The sequence below is a fragment of the Misgurnus anguillicaudatus genome, chromosome 16 (assembly GCF_027580225.2).
Source record: "Misgurnus anguillicaudatus chromosome 16, ASM2758022v2, whole genome shotgun sequence".
Classification (NCBI taxonomy): domain Eukaryota; kingdom Metazoa; phylum Chordata; class Actinopteri; order Cypriniformes; family Cobitidae; genus Misgurnus; species Misgurnus anguillicaudatus.
Genome location: NC_073352.2, coordinates 17,608,176 through 17,628,572, shown reverse-complemented (window position 1 = coordinate 17,628,572; position 20,397 = coordinate 17,608,176). Strand labels below are relative to the sequence as shown.

Below are 20,397 nucleotides of genomic sequence, written 5' to 3'. Positions count from 1 at the left end.
TGCAGACATGCAAGCACAGGTAAGCCTGGCCCCGACTGAGCTGCTGGCCAGCTCCGACCCAGCGATGGACCAGGGGTCAGGCTTGTGGCCCAGCATGCATCTGGTCCTGGTCACATCAGGTCCATGCACCCCAGATATGAGCCTGCAGACCGATGTTGTCTGAGACCTTTGATGTGTTCCTTAGAGAGGCTCTGTTACTGTGCCTTTAATTAACTCCATCAGGTCTGAGAAGACTGCCACACTTCACTATCTGCCTAATCTTTTACAGGTGTCTATCACAAACACATCAACGTCAGGATGAGCCGCTTGCAAGTCTCAGGTGCGTAATGTCCATGGAGGGGGTCCTTGCACCATACTTGCACTATTTGGCACTGTTATGCCTGATGCACAGAGGCAGAGCTAACAGCTAACACGGCCCAGTTGCAGTGTGGATGCGAGAGACATAGTTGAGATTCACAGTTCCATCTCTATGACCAACATGTTCCCAGCTTACAGCCAAGCGGGTGTGAAATTATGCTAATATATGCTTTGCGTCTATCATCTTTTGGCTAAATTCATGCTTCAATTTTTTTTAACATTCATATATATGGTGAAATGTTGGGGTGATCTTTCACGATTTCATCCTCTTTACTGTGCACTGGATATTTTATAATTTGTTAATTTTAACAGGTTTATTATGTGAAAGTGCAGTTAGGAATTCATTTAAGGAGCACAGACAGCTCTCTATCCACTTGCCGTCTTCTCTCCAAAGTTAGTGGATTACTGACTGCAGTCCACCAGACATAAAAAAGTGAAGACTCAGTAAGCATACTAATACACTGGATTCATTAAATTAATAGGGGCCATATTCCCCATTACCATGGGTTTGCAGATGCCCTTTGAGTTTGCCGGGGCTAGAGGCTGCACAGCACTTTAAAAGGCCTTACCGGCTTATTGAGCGCATTTTAATACAGTCCTTTTGAGGTTCCTGGTTGGATGCACAGTAACTCTTTGCCTTTAAGTTCCCGCACCTCTCCATGTGATCTCGTCAGATAGCCACGGCTGTGTCAGATCAGGCCCAGACTGCGCATACACTGGGGGAATGGGGAGGGCCATGCAAGGCAAATTAGACCAGCGGTGTTCGCTTCTAAGTAGAGGCCATTCTTTCCTGAAGACGTGAGTCCTTGAGAAGCAGGTGCTCAGGAGCGCTTTGATGTGGAAAGGTGCCCAGTTTAAGGCTCTGAATCAGGAGGCTTTAGGAGGGATTCAGTAGGATTCCCTTCGGTGATCAGCGGGAGAGATGCCCTCTCGTTGGTCAATTGCGCATACTGTACAGAATTAATTACACCGCTGTCTTCATTTTCCACAACCAACATTGAGAATGAAGTGTCATGTCAAGAAATTTTTAAAGAGACACCCGTTATGACTGTCATACCCCATTCAATGCTAAACTCAATCAAACCGCAATACGTGATCACAGCCTGAAAAAATCAAAAGAGTCTTCAAAAATCAACAAAAAAAGAAAATCTTCTGAGAACAACAATATTGTTTTACCAGTACAGATGTGCCTTTGTTAACCTTTCAAATGTGCAAATAACTAGAACTGACACAAATAGGACTGACAAGAACACATGCTACAGTTTGTGTCAGATATGAGCTTTAAAAATATGTTTGACTAATACACACATATTTATTTTCCTATAAACAGTAATAATAATCTACTCCTAGTTACAGTGAGCACAGAATAGGGATTGACTATAGCTGTACACTTTGGCAGTGATGCCGAATAACTTTTTCTGGGTCCCATAAAAACTTTCAAAAAATTTGAAAATAACCATTATTAGTCTGTAGCAGTGGTTCCCAACCGTTTTCAATTCAAGGCCCCCTAGTTGTCCACAACAATTTTTGAAGGCCATACACTCCATAGATATGTATAAAGGCTAGATGTCTCGCCCACGCTGCTGGCCAATTGAGTGGAACGTCCGCATTTTGACGGCCATCTTACCACAGGGCGCTCGCTTGTAGCATTGAGTTTGCTTAATTTTTACAGATTTTCAAACGGTAAAATTAAAACATGAAACATGTTAAAGCATCCAGAATTATAGCCACGTTAATAACGTTTGTAAGAAACCAAACCGTTTGAAAATTGGTAGAAATGAGTGAGCGAGCTGTCCAATTAAGATGGCCGCCAGGTGATGATGTTAGAGACTCCGCCGTAACACATCTATTCTTTATACATATCTATGATCCACTCACTAAATTTTTTCCAAATAAAATTAACTACAGCTTGGACTAACTAGACAGATGTATAATCGCTACTAAAATGGCCAAAAAATAAGAAACATATTGTTTTTTGTTTGTTTTAGCTTATTTTTATGCTTGTTTTGTCCAATTTTTTATAATTTTAAGTCATCTTGAGGCTCCATTGGAAATCTGCTGTGGGCCCTGGGCCCCTGGTTGGGAAACACTGGTCTGTAGGATTCCTTTTTTTACTTTGGATGTTAAAGATGCCTAAAGGTTTTTTCAAGTTGTATGGTGAAAACCCTTTTAAGAATGAAGCACTGGGACCTTTCAAAAACTACATTTAAATAGATTATTTAAAAAATTTGATGTATAGAAAACTAGATTTATTATGGAAAGGTCAGGCAATTTTTTTTTTCAAAACACTTATCTGTCACACGTTCACAGCAGTTTTATGAAATTCGTCTCGCTCTAGGTTCCACTAACCTCTTACCTTAAAAGAAACTCCCATGCAATCCTTTCCTGTTGGTTATCCTCTCTCACTTCTACTGCCATCGGAATGCAAGTGAGTGTCAAATTTATCCAGTAAGTGAAATGAGGCTAAATGTTCTCCACAATAGTGTACTGTAAAGTTTGTAAAGCAATTGTAATCATCGAGATTTAATCCCTGGTCTGTGTGATTTAAATTGCAAACATCTGCCTACTCAGAAATAAAGGTACAAGAAGGTACAAAAGTTGTCACTGGGGCAGTACCTTTTAAAAAACGGGACTTTTTAGGACCTTTTGAAAAGGTAATGTCCTAGTGACAACTTCTGAAAGTGTATGGATGTTATTTATTTTTAATATAAAAAATGTAGCCATTTGTAATTGTAGTACAAGTTGTTATATGCAATATGCATATGTGTTAATGGGGGTAGGTGTGGTGATGGATCAGCATGTTATGTTGGTAAATAGTCTCTAAATGTTCTTGTCAAAAAACACCAATGGCACTAAAAAGATATAAATAAATTATATCAAATACTGCAGTTAAAAAAACACAAATTTTAAAAGTAGTGACACATAGCCCCAATATATGTCTCAATAAAACTTAGATAAAGCTATTTTTTTAGATTTTACTTTTAGTTCAGAAGATATATTGTACTTGTCATAATATTTCAGCTATGATATTAAATTTGTGTTCTTTGAAGCAGTCCAGTTTGTAGATAAATTCTGTCTTGTTAGAAAGCAGACACAGACCCCACCCAACCTCGTTTAAAACCGGTTTTCTTCTTTTGGTCTTTGCACAGTGGTGTGGCAACTATGGATCACAGGTGGGAGTCTGCCTCTACCAAATAAGCTTCCTCAGTAAGGACGGGATTTGGCGCTGTTATTTTTCTATTAGGGCGGAATAATGCTAAGCCTCCAGATGCCATTTTTCTGTTGCTATGGTAGCCCATATTTCCTGCAGGGTTGCGACCCTGAATGACTAGCCTACTGCAAAGCCAAATACCAAAGACCCTATGAGGATTAGAAATGCTGCCTTACAGTTATGGAAAACAGGGCAAATATAAACGAACCCTTAAAAAGACTGAATGACAACTTAATTGAGGCAATCTTTCTATTTTATTATGCAAGTCGCCAATTGAAAAATCAGTTGTCACCTCTCCAAATCCACGTTTCCACGTCCATCTGTTGGTTTATACACCATTTGGCTCCGGTTTCTTTCTTTAGCCAAAATGTTAACAGTCATTTTGTTGAAGAAAAAAATTCCTGTTTACCAATGAGGCACTTGCACTAAACTCTCACTATAGTAGCTACAACCAAGACGAATATTAAATGCATTTTGAGAAAACCTTAGGCTACTTTGTGGTAAATATAGTGGGCACTTACAAAAACAAGAAATGTCCAAAATGTTCAAGAACTCGTTAATAGTAGGCTATATCTTATTAAAGCGTGAACAGAGTATTTCGTGTTTAAAATTGATTTTATCAACAACAATGGTGAACAAAAGACAAAATATTCATAAAAATAATATACAAAATAAATTATTATTATAATCGTTATTGTATATTATTGTTGTTGTTGTTGCTTGTTATTGTTATTATTATTATTATTATTATTATTATTATTATTATTATTATTATTATTTGTAAATGATCTCCTCACGCCTTAAGTTTTAGAGCTTGCAGACCTTGATGTCCTTAAACTTTATTATGTGTTTATGGTTAGAATTGTCTTGAATCGATTTTAAAGCGTGTGTTGTCTTCTCTTTCATTTTTAGTTTCCTGTTTTTTAAACAAAAATGTCAAGAGTAAAAAACATCACGCAGTTGATGTTAGAAAGTATAAGACTGACAGCACTGAGCTCGCTTTGCTCAACAGGATCCAAATTTGAAGGAGGCACAGTATTTTGGGTAGGCTATCAGATTGCACCGTGAAAAAGTGGTTGAGAGTAGTATTTGATGAAACCTGTTGAACTTGATACTCTGGGGGACTATAAGCTATTTCCAAAACTTTGAAGCTGCTTGGATCATTAAGTTTTCGTAGTCTCTTAACTTCGGATTGGAGATTCGCAGTTTGAAAAACGAGATCAAATGCTTTTATTTCTGACTAAGCACACCGAGATGTCCTGCTGTTAAAGGGGCATTTTTGGAGCTGCCGCTTAACCAAAACGTTCAGATTTTGCTTTAAACGTAGAGTAGCTAGCTAAATCTCCTTTTCCTAAGTGTGCCCCTTGAACCATTTCAAGTGCGCAGAAGGATGCAGGACTAACGCTTAACCTACCTGTACGTGGTTATTTGAACCCGAGTCTTTGCCAGGTGACACTGATGTGGTGTGTCACCAGCTGTTCATCGAGTAGTTCAGACAGTGTGCATACATCCGACATGATATCGCCCCTGTTCTGCCACCCTGCGCTCAGCTGTTTTAAAGTCACAGTTTTCCATACTCGGTTTGGTTTGACAAAAATGACATTCAGACTTTAAGAGCATTCTTGAAGTTGTCTAGGAGTGTGATTTCACCCGCTTTGAAGTACAGTCCCCCAGAGAGCAGGTTTCAGCATCCTGCTCCACCTAACCCCAGTGCTACTGAAGAACCCTATTGCTCCGACTGCTAATGAACTCCGTTTTGTGACATCTTATTTCGCTCCTCGAAAAGTTTTTTTCTCGGAGTTTTTATAGTGATTTTTTTATGGATGAAAACTTATTATCCATTACTTAGTAGGTGGTTTCTTATCCGACCCGAAGCAGTCAGAGTCAATCAACACAGCTATGTTAGAATGACTAAAATATTGCTGTACTAACAGAGCAAATAAGCACCTTAGGCAAGTTATAGTTTACTTTGTAAGTTTACATTAGGGTACTTATATCGCAGCAAAGAAAATAAGTTGTTTAACGAATAAACTGCATTTTTATTTTATTATTGAATTGGTGAAATTTTTGTTATAATTAAAGTGATTTTATTTTCAGTTAAATATTTATTTTCAATTGCCAACATCACAAGTCAGAATTGTGTTTACATTTCTGTGTAATTTGTCTTTTTTATTTTTGTGAAATATATGCTTTTAAATAAAATTTAAGATGTCATTTTTGACTTGTTAGAATAAGAAGAAACGTAATAGATTTGCATTGTCACATGTTTATTTAGTTAACATAAATATTATCTAAAATAAAATGTCATATATATTTAAAAGCCCTGTAAAATTACAGTGTTTTTGTCAGCAAGAAACGTACTGGCTTTCCACTCGTCCGCTTGTCCTCGACATCTGGATTAAATAGATTCATGAAAGCAAACATGCTTCAGATAGTTGGATTCTGTTAGATTTGAAATTAACTAGCAAACTATTCTTTTCCATTTTTCCTCTTACCTTTTCTTGAAAAGTTTTTATTTTTATACCCTATTCCATATCAATTTGTTTAAATTATGAACTTAAATTATTTGGTTCTTATTTGATCTGATTTAATTAGATAAACCATTCGATACGAAATATTGTGTGTAAAATTTATGTCAATCAAGGGTATAAGTCTTATTACATTTGAGAAATAATCAAACGTAAAAATGTAAGACGGACAGGGCTATTTTACTGACACCTTACAATTGGCAGCTAACCATTAATCATAAAAGAATATTTAAAAAGTTATAAAATAAAAATAAATAAATTATTGAAATAATAATTGTACTAACAAAGTTGTGCTAACAAAGACAATATAAACGAAAATGTATTATGAGTGCGTAAAGGTAATGATGTTTACATTTTTATAACGATTATAATTATGCCACAATTTTGTAAAACTCCCGTTATACGTTTGTTTTTTTATCTTTCAAAATGTATTTCTACTCTGAACAATTTCTGTCATTTAAACCACATTTCAAATTAACGTTGGCACAGATGTAATTGGGAGTGGTGATATTCAAAAGGTCAAAGAACACAGTCAATGACACTTGTTAAGATCAAAGCAAAAAGGGTCTTTAAAATGTATAATTGGCCGTTTCGATTTAATAAGATGCTCCAATTGGACAAGAGAAAAAAGGCAAGGCCCTCCTCTACACCATGTAAACACAGCCCTATGTATTGTGTAAATTACTTGGATTATCTCGCCTTTGTGTGCAGAACAGTGGACTTTCGATATACACACATGACTTAATTCAAGTCCTCTGCCAAGCCACTTCAGTTTATCTTTTAAAACCAAAGATTAGGAACCGTCCCTTCCATTCGTTACTCGGGCAACATGAGGTAATACAAAGCGAAAACGTTTTTTATTAAACCTTAAATAATTTTTCAGTAACCCTTAAAGAGACATTTACAGAGACATTTTTTTTCTCAATACATTTTTATTCTTTAATATGTATATATGTATGTGCATTTATATAAAAGGCAAAACACGAGAAAGCGTTTGTTTGTTCTGGCTGATAGCTTACTGACAACTGACAAATATTTGTAGTACGATTTGAACAGCTTAAAACATTTACGTTGTTTACGTTTCCCTCCGGCAGCAGCATCTGAGATCTGGATATGATGCCAAATCTCTACTAATAATCAAATACATCTTTATTGGTTTGTCAAAGAGTGTTTTACTGAAGCAAATCAGTATATTAAGCTCCAATTAGTTGTCATGCGAGGATTATTTTCGTTAACACTGTTTGTACAATGACTGGTGCACAACTATCTGATGGCACGAAGAGATGGCATATAAATTCTATCGAAAACAGTAAAACATTAAAGAAATATAACGAAATAGAGGCCAGAAAAATTATGTTATTTAGTCTATTAATTGCTTTATACATGAATTTGTTTTACATTTTCTTTTCTCAGGATGCAAGGACCTTTTCGTACAGCTGACATGTCTGGCACCTTCAAGCACCTGTTGTCAGTTTTTCCATGTCAATAAATGTCACTTAAGCATCTAAACGAAATAACATAAGGGGAAATGTTGATTTTTTTTTCTTCATTTGCATGTGTTAGGCTTAGAGTGATCAATGTTTCGAAATTTTAATATGAGAAATTCAGTCTACCTGGTGTTTCAAAACAAGACAAAGTATTGAACATAAAGGGAGCGTGCGGATCTCTCAGGGTCCGATTTAAGGTCCGCTAGTGAATAGGGTGTCTCTCTGGAGGATTTACGCCTTCTGGCCTGCCAAATGTGTGTTGTGTATTTGTAGTTCGGGCCTCCATCAATTTGGGGAACATATGAAGTTGATACAGAAATACTGTCCGAATAAGTCATTCACACGACAAAGAAATGATCAAAGTATCCTAAATTTGTCCCAGATCAATAATGTTAGCATCAACAAATGATTAGCAGCAATCAGCACTTTGAAATAAAGAAATAATTTATGGCCCAATTCTAATTATAGTGTTTGCTGAATGTAGTCAACACAGCTTTGTTATCTGGAGTTGGTTTTGTATTTTTAATGCAAAGAAATTAGTCTTTTTATTAATAAAACATCTATAAATGCCCACGTGAATTGAGAAAGTGTTATGTTGTTCTTACTAATTATCCTCATGGACTGCCAGTGGATCCCTATAGCAATAACTTTTAGATATTTGGTAAAAGTCTCTAAGCTCCAGGCATACTTACACTTTGAAGTTGAGAATCCATCAAGTTTGGTGTGTTTGCTAGATTTTGTGGCCTAGTTTTATTGCATGTAGGTCCACAAATATACAATTTAAAAGGTTTGCCAAAAAATGTGCTGCTTTGTACAGGGTTGTGAAACGTTTAATCAGGTGATAAGGGTTCATGCAGACCTCAGATTTAACATTGAAGATTTTTAGAATGTTATATAGCATATTTCTGATATAAATATATACTGTGCATGGGGTAAACAACTTACCTCAGCCCGAAAAGAGAAATATGAATATAGAATATAAAGGCTCACAGCTAAAGAGCTGAATGTCATTTTCTCATAACTGCCAGTGATGAGTTTGAAGTGTTGTGTTTTCTGGTTATGGAGAGCTGATGTACCCATAGTGAGTCTCATTAATTTTTCATTTTTCCTTAATTTATCTAATGAAGGGCCTGGTATTTTTCTCCAAAAGCTTGAGATAACAGATCTGGATAGATTTTGACTGCTTGAGTACTAATGTTAAGCTTTATGTAAATGTACCAAATCACTATTGCAAAAGTTTACATGATGCATGCAGATGTGTTTGTTTCATCACATACACCTTTTTTTTTGTTAAACATGATTTCATTCAGTCCATTTCAACATTATGATTTTAATCTGTTGACAGTATTGAACTCTTCAAACGTTTTTATATCAGAATGTCAATATTGAGTGTGTAATAAAGCACTTTCTTTGTTGTTATGTTCTTTATCCTGTAATGAATAAAGTTTAATAAATTGGTTTTTAAAGATAAAGTTTAGATTAATCCAGGACTAGGCCCTTTAGATATATGTTAAGATGTCAGGACAAAGTGTTTTTAAATTAACGCATGCATTTTAGTCTGGGACTAAGTCCTTTCCTAACCACTCCAATAAGTATAGCACAGTTAAGAAGCACTAAACAGTTGGCACAAAAATTGTAAAGAGGTTTTGTTAAATAAATGTTTTAATTATACAAATTTGTAACATTTCAACACAACCTTCCCTGATATTTGATATTTATTACAAAAAACCTAAATATACATTTCAAACTTTTGATTTACCTTATATAATTAATCCAGAATTTAGCCAGGTGGTGTAGCTTGATTGTCTTCATTCGTTTACTCAAGAACCCTTGCAAAAATACAATCATATTAATTCGTAATCATAACAATTTTATTTGTAATATTAAATCATTTTAAATAGACAAAATCAAAATAATTAAACAAATTTAAGAGTTTTGAAATGAACCTAATATACAAAATGGATTCCTGCATCATGCTACACTAACAAAAAGGTACAAACGCTGTCACTGAGACTGTACCCTTTAAGAAGGTCATTTCAGAACAGATTTCTACCTTTAAAGTCCTAATATCCACTCTCAAAGAACATATTTGAACTTTTCAAAAAGGTACTGCCCCTTCTGTATCTTTTTCTGAGTGTCTACCAAAGTCATAGGTAGGATTTCCAGGGGATGAAAATACTGATAAACATCTTAAAGATAAAACCCAACGTGATTGATAAAGTGGTGGATGTAGCTTAGTTGGAAGAGTGTTGCATTATCAGTGCAAAGGTCATGGGTTTGGTTCCCAGCGAACGCACATATGTAAATACAATGCCAGTTGGTTTGAATAAAAGCATCTGCCCCTGCTAAATAAAAACCTCTCTAAAACAGTTTAGTTACTGACATATAGACATTGTGACATCTTCTCTGTGTGTCAACTCGCCCTGGTTGCCTCTATATCTATGAACTTCCTATATGTGTATGTGTGTGTTGTCTCTGGCCCCATTAGTTGGGTTTAAAGGTTTAACCTCTGTGTCAAGGACACATCCTCAACTCACACTAGGCCTCATTGCATTCCTCCTATGGCACGTTAGTGTTTCATTTCTCCTCCCACACATTTGTCCTAAGAGGGCAATTAAGGAAACAAACGTTTTTCCCCAGATTAGGCGGCTGCCAGCTTTGCATAATGTTATGCCAAGTGGTAACAAACAGTGATTGCTCTTAATTACAGGCACACTGAAAAAAAATGATTCATTTGATTCACTTTTAAGGTGTCTTTAAGGTAAGTGATTGCACATGATTAAATTATGTAAAGTTAGATAAATGCATCTAGTCGAACTTCCGGAATTGTTTTTAGTTACCTTAAAGGGATAGTTCACCCAAAAATGAAAATTACCCCACGATTCACTCATTCTCAAGCCATCCCTAATGCACATAATCATCTCTTTCAGACAAACACAATCAGAGCCACATAAAAAATGTCCCTGCGTTTCCAAGCATCATAAATGTATTAAATGATGCTTCTGATTTGAAGGCCAAAAACTCCACCTGCTCCAATTCTACGTCCTGTGTTATATGCTCGAAATGCACTCTCTAATGAATGTGCATCAGTCATAACTGGAAGCTAGTTATTTTAGTTTGTAAAGTTTTAAATATTGATGTTTTTCGTACAAAATCACATCGACTGCCCTCAGAAGGCATTTATTAACACCATGAAGACATGTGGAGTACTTCTGTAAAGCATGGACAGACTTTTGTGCTTCAAATCAGAAGCACCATTTACTGCTTGGAACAAATAAAGCTTGGAACAGCCAGGACATTTTATAATATAACTCTGATAATGTTCATCTGACTAACGTTGATCATCTACATCGATGATGGCTTGAGAGTAAATCGGGTAATTTTCATTTTTGGGTAAACTATTCCTTCACAAAAAAAGTTGATCTGAATATTTTAAATTTAGTAATGCTACGATTACCTACCCATATTAGTTTAACTTAAATTTTGAAATATAAAATCATAATTATGGGCTCTGCCATCTGATACAGCAACAGCACATATTAGCAACACTGTAAAAAATAGCTGTAATTATGCAGCTGGTTGCCAGTAACTTACTGTAGAAGAAAAGACTGAAAATGTTTCATGTTCATTTAAGCCAGTAAATAACATGAATTTAAAATCTACAGTAAGTTACTGGCAGCTTGTTGCCAGTAATACCCAGTAATACTGTAATTTCTACAGATTTTTTTTACAGTAAAGCTAATCATAACTAATACTCAATAGAAACAAAAGCTGATTATGGCAGAAGCAACACTGAATAATTGATTTACGTCAAAGAGACTGTTCTCCTCCTAAGGAAATGCTCTACTCATAAGCAAAATGGTAACCTTTTAAAAAACGAACAAACTCTCTTAAATACTAATATAACAAAAAAAAAACTAAATATTAAGTCTCCCTCTTTTCTCATCATGTTAAAAAATGCATAAAATAACATGTTATTTTGATATTTACTCTCTTTATTCAGTCTCATGCAAAGCATGCTGGGAACTAGAAATTCCCACCCAGTTTCAAAAATACTGCTTTAATTCAACACAAATTATCTAGTCCTTATTTAAATTAATCAAGTTCACATAGGTTGGTTTAAAATGCAGCCACCCTACAATGAAAAAACATCACACTGATAAAGCCCTCCCCTCACGGCCACTGACTAACAGTCCTGCATACCCAGTGTTGGGGGTAACGCATTACAAGTAACGTGCATTACGTGATAATATTACTTTTCTGAAGTAACAAGTAAACTAACGCATTACTTTATAAATGTAAAAATTAATATTTAAGTTACTTTTTTAAAAAAGTAATGCAAGTTACTTTTCGGTTTAATTAATTTGATTTAAAAAATAATGTACTGAATTAAACTGAACTTAGTCATGTAGAATAACACTATGCGTGTGCACCTGAGTGGGAACAGTTTGAGTCAAAAATGGATATGGCAGGCCATTTTTGTGATGGAAGTATGCAATTTTTGAATGCAGAACTTCTCAGTCATAAAAAACACCTGCAAGGCCTGAAAGAGATCAAGCCTCATCCATATAAGAAAAAGTAACGCAAAAGTAACGCAAGTATTACTTTCCATGAAAAGTAACTAAGTAACGCAATTAGTTTGTTTTTTGGGCAGTAACTTAATATTGTAATGCATTACTTTCCCCAACACTGTGCATACCATAGTTTCCACCCTCAGCAAGTTGTACACACTCCGCCATATCTCAATAGTGAGATACTATTGTCTCAGACAGGCATCAGATCTATTTTAACTGAAAGCGCCCGTGATTTCCACCGACTGCGGAACGGCTGTAGAAGGGCAGCTGAGTCAATCGGTTTCCATTCAAGTCAATGTGTTCCGAATCCGTCACAGCCCTGGCCATCCCCAGCCCTCTGGAATAAATACGCAGAGCTTCTATTTTTGCTGGATAGCTTTGTAGGGCGGAGCCATGACTATATCGCGTGATCATACCTGAATTTGAGAGATCTCTTGTCATGATCTGGGCTAGTCCAGCAAAATATCATAATTTATTTAACCTTATAATGGGCGGAGACTGAACTAGATATCGCGCGATCATCATGTGAATTTGCGAGACCTCATGGGTCCTCGTCACTTCAGACGGAACTGGTGGGTATTGGCGGACGGCAGACCCGTAACGCATTGTAGCCGATCTGCAGCCGCTCCGCAGTTGGTGGAAATCCGGAGTTACTGTGAGTGAGGAGTTGTAACTCATTTGCATTTAAAGGTACACACACAAGAACAGCGCATTTTTGTTCCCACCCTAATAGGGGCATTTTGGACATGCTATAACAAATGATTTGCAGGGTATTTTGAGCTGAAACTTCACAGACACATTCTGGGCACACATGAGACTTATATTACATCTTGTAAAAATGGGCATAATAGGTGCCCTTTAAAATAAAAAAAAACATTTGGAATGGAATAAATGAGCAAAATTTCATTGTAGATACATTTAATTAGTGTCAAAAGACAAATTTTATTTCAGTGCACTATTTTAAATCAAAAAGTGCTTAATTTCCCAGGATGAGGTCACGGTGGCAGGAACAAAAACACCACAACCTAAAAGAGTGAGGAGACAGACATCTTTTGCATCTTTGTGAGTGTATATTTCATAGAGGAAAAACAGTGGAATAGAGAACGATAGAGAGAGTTAAAATATGTGTAAGGCAAGGGTAAAGAGAGAAAGTGAAAGACAGAGTTGGACAAATTAAAGCGACAGAGCTTAAATAACATACGCAGATGAAAACCCATTTATCTGTCTTGTCCTTTACCGTATAAATGCAGAATGCAGCATGTAGCACTACAATTACATTTTAATCACTGACCAACTGCTTAATGTATGACTTCTATGCAACATGGCATTCCGCATCCAGCTGGAGATCAAAAGCTGACTCCAGTCGAGTAATTTAACACAATTACAGCTCCATTACCATCTATAATGCAAAGGGAATCGGTAAAGTAATACCCTGACCACCATAAACCGTAATAGCTCCAGAAAGCTTACCGCTGCTAACCGCATATATCTCCCTCCATTATGAGAAATGAAATAATAATGAGAGATAAAGGAATTTGTCTTGTAGTCTGTAAAAACAAGCTGTGATTGATGGGCGTGCGTTGGTTTTAGCTGCAGAATCTGAAACAGAGGGTTTAATACACTGAGAATGGCTTCAGCAACTGGTTTATAATGAAGAGTTCACGATCCAGGATCCATCCAGAAGCCCAGATCTGTGACAGACTCTCTGGACATGTGACCTTCCATATGGGACGAAGTGATAATGGCAGCTGGTACTCTAAATATCACAGTCATTTCATAAACATGGACGGTCATTGTCTGATCATATCTGAACACGCATGAGATATGGACTGGAGCAATTATGATTTTTGTATTGATCTCCATATTCAACAAGATTGAAACCAGGTACGTATTCATCTTAATTTTAGAGACAGATCCTACGATAATTTTCCACTACACTTTCTGCATATCCACCATCCAACAACGAGAAGATGAGAAGAGTAATGACAGATAAAATCACACACAGTAGGAAAGAATAAAAATGACTTCAGAGATGGATTTGCACAGATTGTTCTTTTTATTATCATTAACAGTAATGTGATACACATGCCTCCGGTGACCTTTTCACAGTATTACATATTCCCAGCTGACTCATTCATTAGTATGGCAGCGCAAACAGAAGGCAGAACTCAGCCATCCATCTAGAGAGCGAGCGAGAGAGCTACAGAAACAGGCAGAGAGAGCGAGAGAGAGAAAGAACGAGCGTGTGTCACGCAAAAGCTCTTAGCCCTGGAGGTTGGAGGGAGAGGCACTAAAGCGTTTCATTTGTGATTTGGCACATCTGACAAGATTCATCCGAGGCTGATCATATGCCTTCAATGAATACATTTTCCAGAATCAATGGGAGAGTACTGTAGAGCGCAATCAAAGGCACATTAATTGTCTGCTATCAAGAGCTCCATTTGGAAAAAATCCCATCTGTGCCTTTTGCATCTGGCTGACAGGAGGAACACATGGTCGTTTTATATGTCAACAGCTATTAGCAGTACATTTCAGCTAAATGACAAATAAAATATAGTTATGGGTTGAAATAAAGCTTTGTAAGGCGCTAAACGGAAGCAGTGGATTCATAGATCACGCGTGACACAGAATATGGCAATGTTTGTTTCAACCAGATTTACTCAATGTACTTTGAAAGAAGCTAATTAAAAAGATCATGTAAAACTTCACTCGCAAGCGACTTATCATGGCTAGCGTGACAAATCTGCGAAGCTCCTCATTTTTCTTACGCACTTTGTTTCCATGCCTTGGCCCCATGTTTACCCGATGAGATTTTACACTTGAATGGCACTTGGGCGCTGCAATATTTCCAGTCATGGCCCCATGTTCTCTCTCCCCAGCTCTCGAAGCGTTTTCCTTTAACAAGCCAATAAACTCCGGAATGGGTGACACACTAATAAAAATGTAAACTTCTGGATAGGTTATGGGTGGCTGACAGTGTGTGAATGTATGTGTGTGTGAAAGAGGGACAGTGAGAAATAACACGTGCGTGTGTATGTGCGGCTCTATCCTGGTCAGATGCTTGATTTCGAGAGCAGTGGAACATACTCCTGATCCTCCTGGTTGGATTTGTTGGAATGTGTGAGAGGGAGGATTTTAGCGCCATGCGCCCAACGCCAAAGAGATGCAGACTTCACGCCATCTGTCTCCCCCATTCGCTCCTCTACTTGCCAAACTTGCCTTTTTTCTCTCGGTCTCTGTATGTCTCTCTCGTCGTAGCCCCTTTCGTCCCTCGTCACAGAAGTAAAGGGACATAGAAGCATCAAGTCGTCGACTGTGGGGCCGAGGAAGTTGAAAAGCTTCACAGCGATATTAAAAACCCCATTGAGTTGTTCATTTTCATTCGTGGCCCGAAAAATTACATTTAATTAGACCGCATTAGCCTGTTCGGCGTATTGACAGCTGCGTGAAAATAATTGCCTGTTCTTTCACCATATGACCAACATTTCGCTGAAGAAAGCCACAGTGTTCATATGGGAACCGTTGTATGAATAAATATATGGTCCACAAAAACTGGCCATCTACTTTGTCCTGAAATAAAAGATTTTAAACTCTTACAGAAAAACAGTGATAACGTTGTAGAGTTACCTGACATGAAATTTGTATTGTGAGGTAATAAAACATACCCAGAAATGGTCGAGAGGCTTCTTCTGCATTCTGTAATGAAAGAAAAATAAAAGCATTATGTCTAGTACAACACATTAGCTTGACAGAATAACTGCGTCTGCTCACGTGTGTAAAGAAATGCGGAATCAAGTGTTGCCTCATTAAAACCAGACCGGATCCTCTCATCAGATGAAGCAGATTGCTCTGATGGGCTTGACCTCTGGCCCTCTCCCCATGTGGGCTGCTGGGCCAACATTGAGCCAGCTCATAGACTGCCTTGGTCCCGCTCAGCAACCCAGCCAGCTGAAGGGAAGAGAAGGCAATGGTGGCCTGGGCGGCCCGTGACCCTCGCTGAGCTCCAGGTGGCAGGGAGACAAGCAGGGGGTCTTTGATGGCGACCTCTGGTCATTCTGCTTGAATGGATCTTACCATTGATCTGGCCTGCCATGGTAGGGAGGGGTGCCAGGTGCCCCCCGTGTGGTAGAGGATGAAGCACAAGCCCAAGTCGCGCTGGAGGTGTGCTGACCCCACAGTTCAGCCGAACCAGGACTCATCGGCCAAACTGGAATGCCTACCTCATGACAGATGGGCATGAGATGGCTACAGCAAATAGTGCTGCTCTGTAATACTGCAGTCCTTTTAAACATAAGGGTGTTAAAAAGGTTATTTACAGCGATGCCATAGAAGAAGGATTTTGGTTTCACAAAGAACAATTCAGTCAAAGGTTCATAAAACAATAGTTTGCCCAAAATTTAATTTATTCACCCTCATGTTGTTCTAAACCAGTATGAGTTTCTTTATTCTGGTAAACATAAAAGAAGATATTTTGATAAAGGATGGTAAGGATGATAAAGTTGATGGTAACCATTTACTTTTATAGTAAGATATATACTAGGAAAGTCAATACCATTGACATAAGGGTGAGTAAATGATGACAGATTTTTCATTTTTGGGCAACAAACATTTAGCTCTTTTTATCCACCTGTTTCTTGACATAAATGTGGGCGCCGCCATCTTTGAGCTTTCCGGGTTTATGACTTCCGGTGAGCCACTAAAGCTAACGGTAGTCTAATGCGAAGGACACAAGTGTGCTGTTTTGACTGGCTGTTTAATGTTTATTATGAAATTCAGGAAGACCAACATAATTTGTGCAGTTAGGCGTTACCATAATAGCTAATACAAACGCAGTAAATCTCTACAAAACATTTGTTTTAACCATAATCTATGCACAAGAACTGAATGTGTATGTGGCGCATATCCAATCATGATCTGTATTTGCAAATCCATCCAGTAAAACCTTTCATAGAAACTGCCAGTGAACAATAAATAAAATAATTGTTTAAAAACAACTAATATTATGCTAATAAAAATATGCTGATTAATTTATTCGGCTAGTATATATTATTACAAAAATGCGATTATAGTACAGAATAAATACAACATAATCTGCTTGTAATGTTTATAATAATTTGTAATGTGTTTGAGCGTACTTTTGTTATGTTTTAAATGAAAAAGCAAATACTTGAAAAAGTAAGCAAATAATTTCATAAGCTCATGTCTCCACCTGCGTAAGAAGCGATGTAAAAATATTTTCATAAAACAAAAACAATACTCAATACGTGGAGTAGTTTAATATGTTTATTATGGTTTATTCAAATAACTTACAATGTGTTGAATGATATTGCTGACTGTGTCGAAGAGCGAGAAGCTCGACGTGTCGCCATAAACAAGTCCATTAAAAATTGCCGTTTAAAAAAAAACGTCACACCAGAGGCACAGAGTTGTGACATTTTAAACCAGCCCCTGAAAAGTTAAAAACACAAAGTCTTGGTAAATTCCATGTACAAACACTTGACTGACTTTCCCATTGTAAAGATACCGGTATGTCTCTGTGCTTTTATATTTGCGCATTGAAGACCCATCACCTCCGATCAACAACACGAAATTATTAAATATATATTCATATATCAAGCAACTTCTTAATTTCATCCTCACACTGGTTCATACATGGCAGGTGTAGTAACGTTAAATATTAACTGTTTAAATCGTGTTTTATGCGTGCTCCCACTACACTGTTTTCTACCGGCTGGCTATTGAAAGGGAAGTCTCGGACCGTAAAGGAAATATGTCACATCACTTACTTCCGCGTTCGAGAAACAGGTGGATAGTCTCAAGAACCATTTTTGTACAAATAACGTTTTGTGAATATAAAGGTTCTTTGAATGTTAAAGGTTTTTTATTAAACCATACAGTCATGTGATTCTTCAAAAATGTTTTTTCTATGGCATCGTGAGGCAACTTGTATTTATGAGAGTGTATACCCATATTATTAAGTACGCTCTGGAAAAAATATATAAAATGTATTCTTATTCATGTAAGATAATCGAGTCTGATAAATATTCTTATCTATTTCATTTGGGTCATTATTTGAATATTTAAGTGAAAACAGAAAAACAGACAAAGCAGTGTAATTTGCCAGCACGTATAAGCGAAACCACTGATTCTCAAACTTTTTCAGCGTGCCCCTTATGTATGGTGCATTCCTTATTTTTTTAGCTTTAATTACACACAATTCATAATAAATTAATGTATTTTATAAAATGTCTGGCACCACCCCCCCCCCCCCCCCCCCCAGGTGCCCCGGCCCCCAGTTTGAGAACCACTGAGCTAAACAAAAAAGACCACAACAAACCTGCATGCAAAATGTTTTTTCATCCATGCTTTGTAAATCTCTAAAATCTGTATTTTCTACACGTGACCCTGTCTGTAAAATACAGGCTGAAGTCTCTTAATGAAATTGTGAGATTCTGAGCATCAAAGTTTGATTTCAATAATTGATTTCTCTTTGATTTCACTTCTTTGACATGGCCAGACTCAGTCAATGTCATAGATATTAAGGTTATATTTTCACAGAATGTTCTTATATAGGTTGATTTTATGAAAAAAAAAACAGCAAGTCACTAAAAACGATTTTAGCTTACAGGTAGTATCACATATGTTTGGATGCATCAGTTCAGAAGCACATACTGTAGGGTAAAGAGTATATAATCACAACACACACCCCCTGCTGCCACCACACTGGAAAGAGACAGATTAAAAAAATACGAGAGATTGCACAAGTCATGTCACCTGTGTTCCTCGGGCCCTTTACTCATCTAATAGTCCATATGCTCTCTAATCACAAGTCCATAAACACAGTCCTAAAGACCTGCATTAAAGACTGAGAGGAGAGTGAAGAAAAACAGCATCCAAAGAGTCAGTCTGTGTGGTATTATTAATAAGGCATTAAAAAAAGAGAGCACTTCAAAGCATACAGGAGCCATGCTATCGCACATGAAAGTAACATAGTATGGCTTAATGTCTCCTAAGGCGTGTTATGGTGATGCAGCTTTGATTTGAAATGCATTGTGTGGCAAATGGATTTTCACTAGTGCGGGGTGAGAACGCGGTGTGGGAACACGCCATAATTTAAAACCTGACCTCACAAGCTCTTCAAAGCTTTCAAGAGTCAGGATGTTTGGAACTCGATGATGGGGTTTCACTACATAAACAAGACCTGACCACACTCGGCGGTTGCGCTGTTTTCTGCAGTTCTCTGGAGGCGACAGTCAACATGGACCAAGGTGAGACGCCACGGTATAGTTTTAAAGGATAACCACGAGGAGATTTTGAGGAGATAATTAGGTTAATACTTTTAAAGGGATTTTACCGCTACCTCCATACACGGAAAAAATCATTTACCACCCCAAAACAAACCCCAACAGAGTTTTAGATGCTACAGCAGTGCTTTGCCACAGGACGTCTTAATCACTGAGGATAATCAGGCTTGGTTAGCTGCTTAACATTACAGCCAGACATTCATTTTAAAAAGATAAGCAAATGTCATTTTTTAGCTATGTCAAGGAGGAGGTGCTACAGATTAGCCTACTAGGTCATTTTTCCAATAGGACTTAACTGCTGGTTGACAATCCTTATGTTTCCACCTTGCCTCTTGGAAACAACAAGACACTTACAGACGGATTGGGGGTGGAACTTCTCTCTCACGTTTTCTTCCCCTGGCAAAAGACACACTTCATGGTTAAAAAATGTTGGGTTCCTAAACAGACTTCACAGTTTTATAAATAAAACGTGTGGCATAGGGACAGAAATGGTCATATGTAATCCCACCTTGAACCCCAAAGAGGGAATTGATGAAAGCCTTACCACCCCCATGCCTTCTGTATCATAACAATTTTTTCTATTCTGTGATGTCACTCTTTCTATATGACCAGTTTACAACATTAATTTAGTGAAATAAAGGTTAATGTTAAATATCTAAAATGTGAATGGTTTAAGGAATTATTTAAAATTGTTAAGTAGTTATTACATTTGTATGAATGACCTCACACATTTTAGTTCATATCAGATAAAAGTACTACATCTCAGACAACACATGAAGAAAACGTAACGCAATACCAAGCCTGGAAGAAATGTGTACTTACTTAAATGTAATGGGTTTATTGGGTCCGTATGCACTTGTCAAAAACAAAAGCTTTTACTGAGAAACTTTCAGACTTTTAAGACTCAGGCATCATAACAATTACAAATACTGAGAG

General features: G+C 37.2%; 1 protein-coding gene across 6 annotated transcripts in view; it reads right to left on the bottom strand.

Annotated features, from left to right (window-relative positions):
- Window positions 1-14,194: 14,194 nt before the first annotated feature.
- The window catches only part of zic6 (zic family member 6), a 99,036-nt gene continuing 92,833 nt past the window's right edge, over window positions 14,195-20,397 (bottom strand). For 3 of the 6 annotated variants that reach the window (XR_012357951.1, XR_012357950.1, XR_012357948.1), the window contains 3 exons: window positions 15,929-16,438; window positions 15,823-15,853; window positions 14,195-15,727 (listed from right to left, as the gene is read on the bottom strand). The gene's annotated coding sequence lies outside the window, so the exon portion shown is untranslated. Of the gene's footprint in view, window positions 15,728-15,822; window positions 16,439-18,931; window positions 19,023-20,397 lie in introns of all 6 variants that reach the window. The other 3 variants (XR_012357952.1, XR_012357949.1, XR_008637316.2) reach the window with 2 other exon arrangements.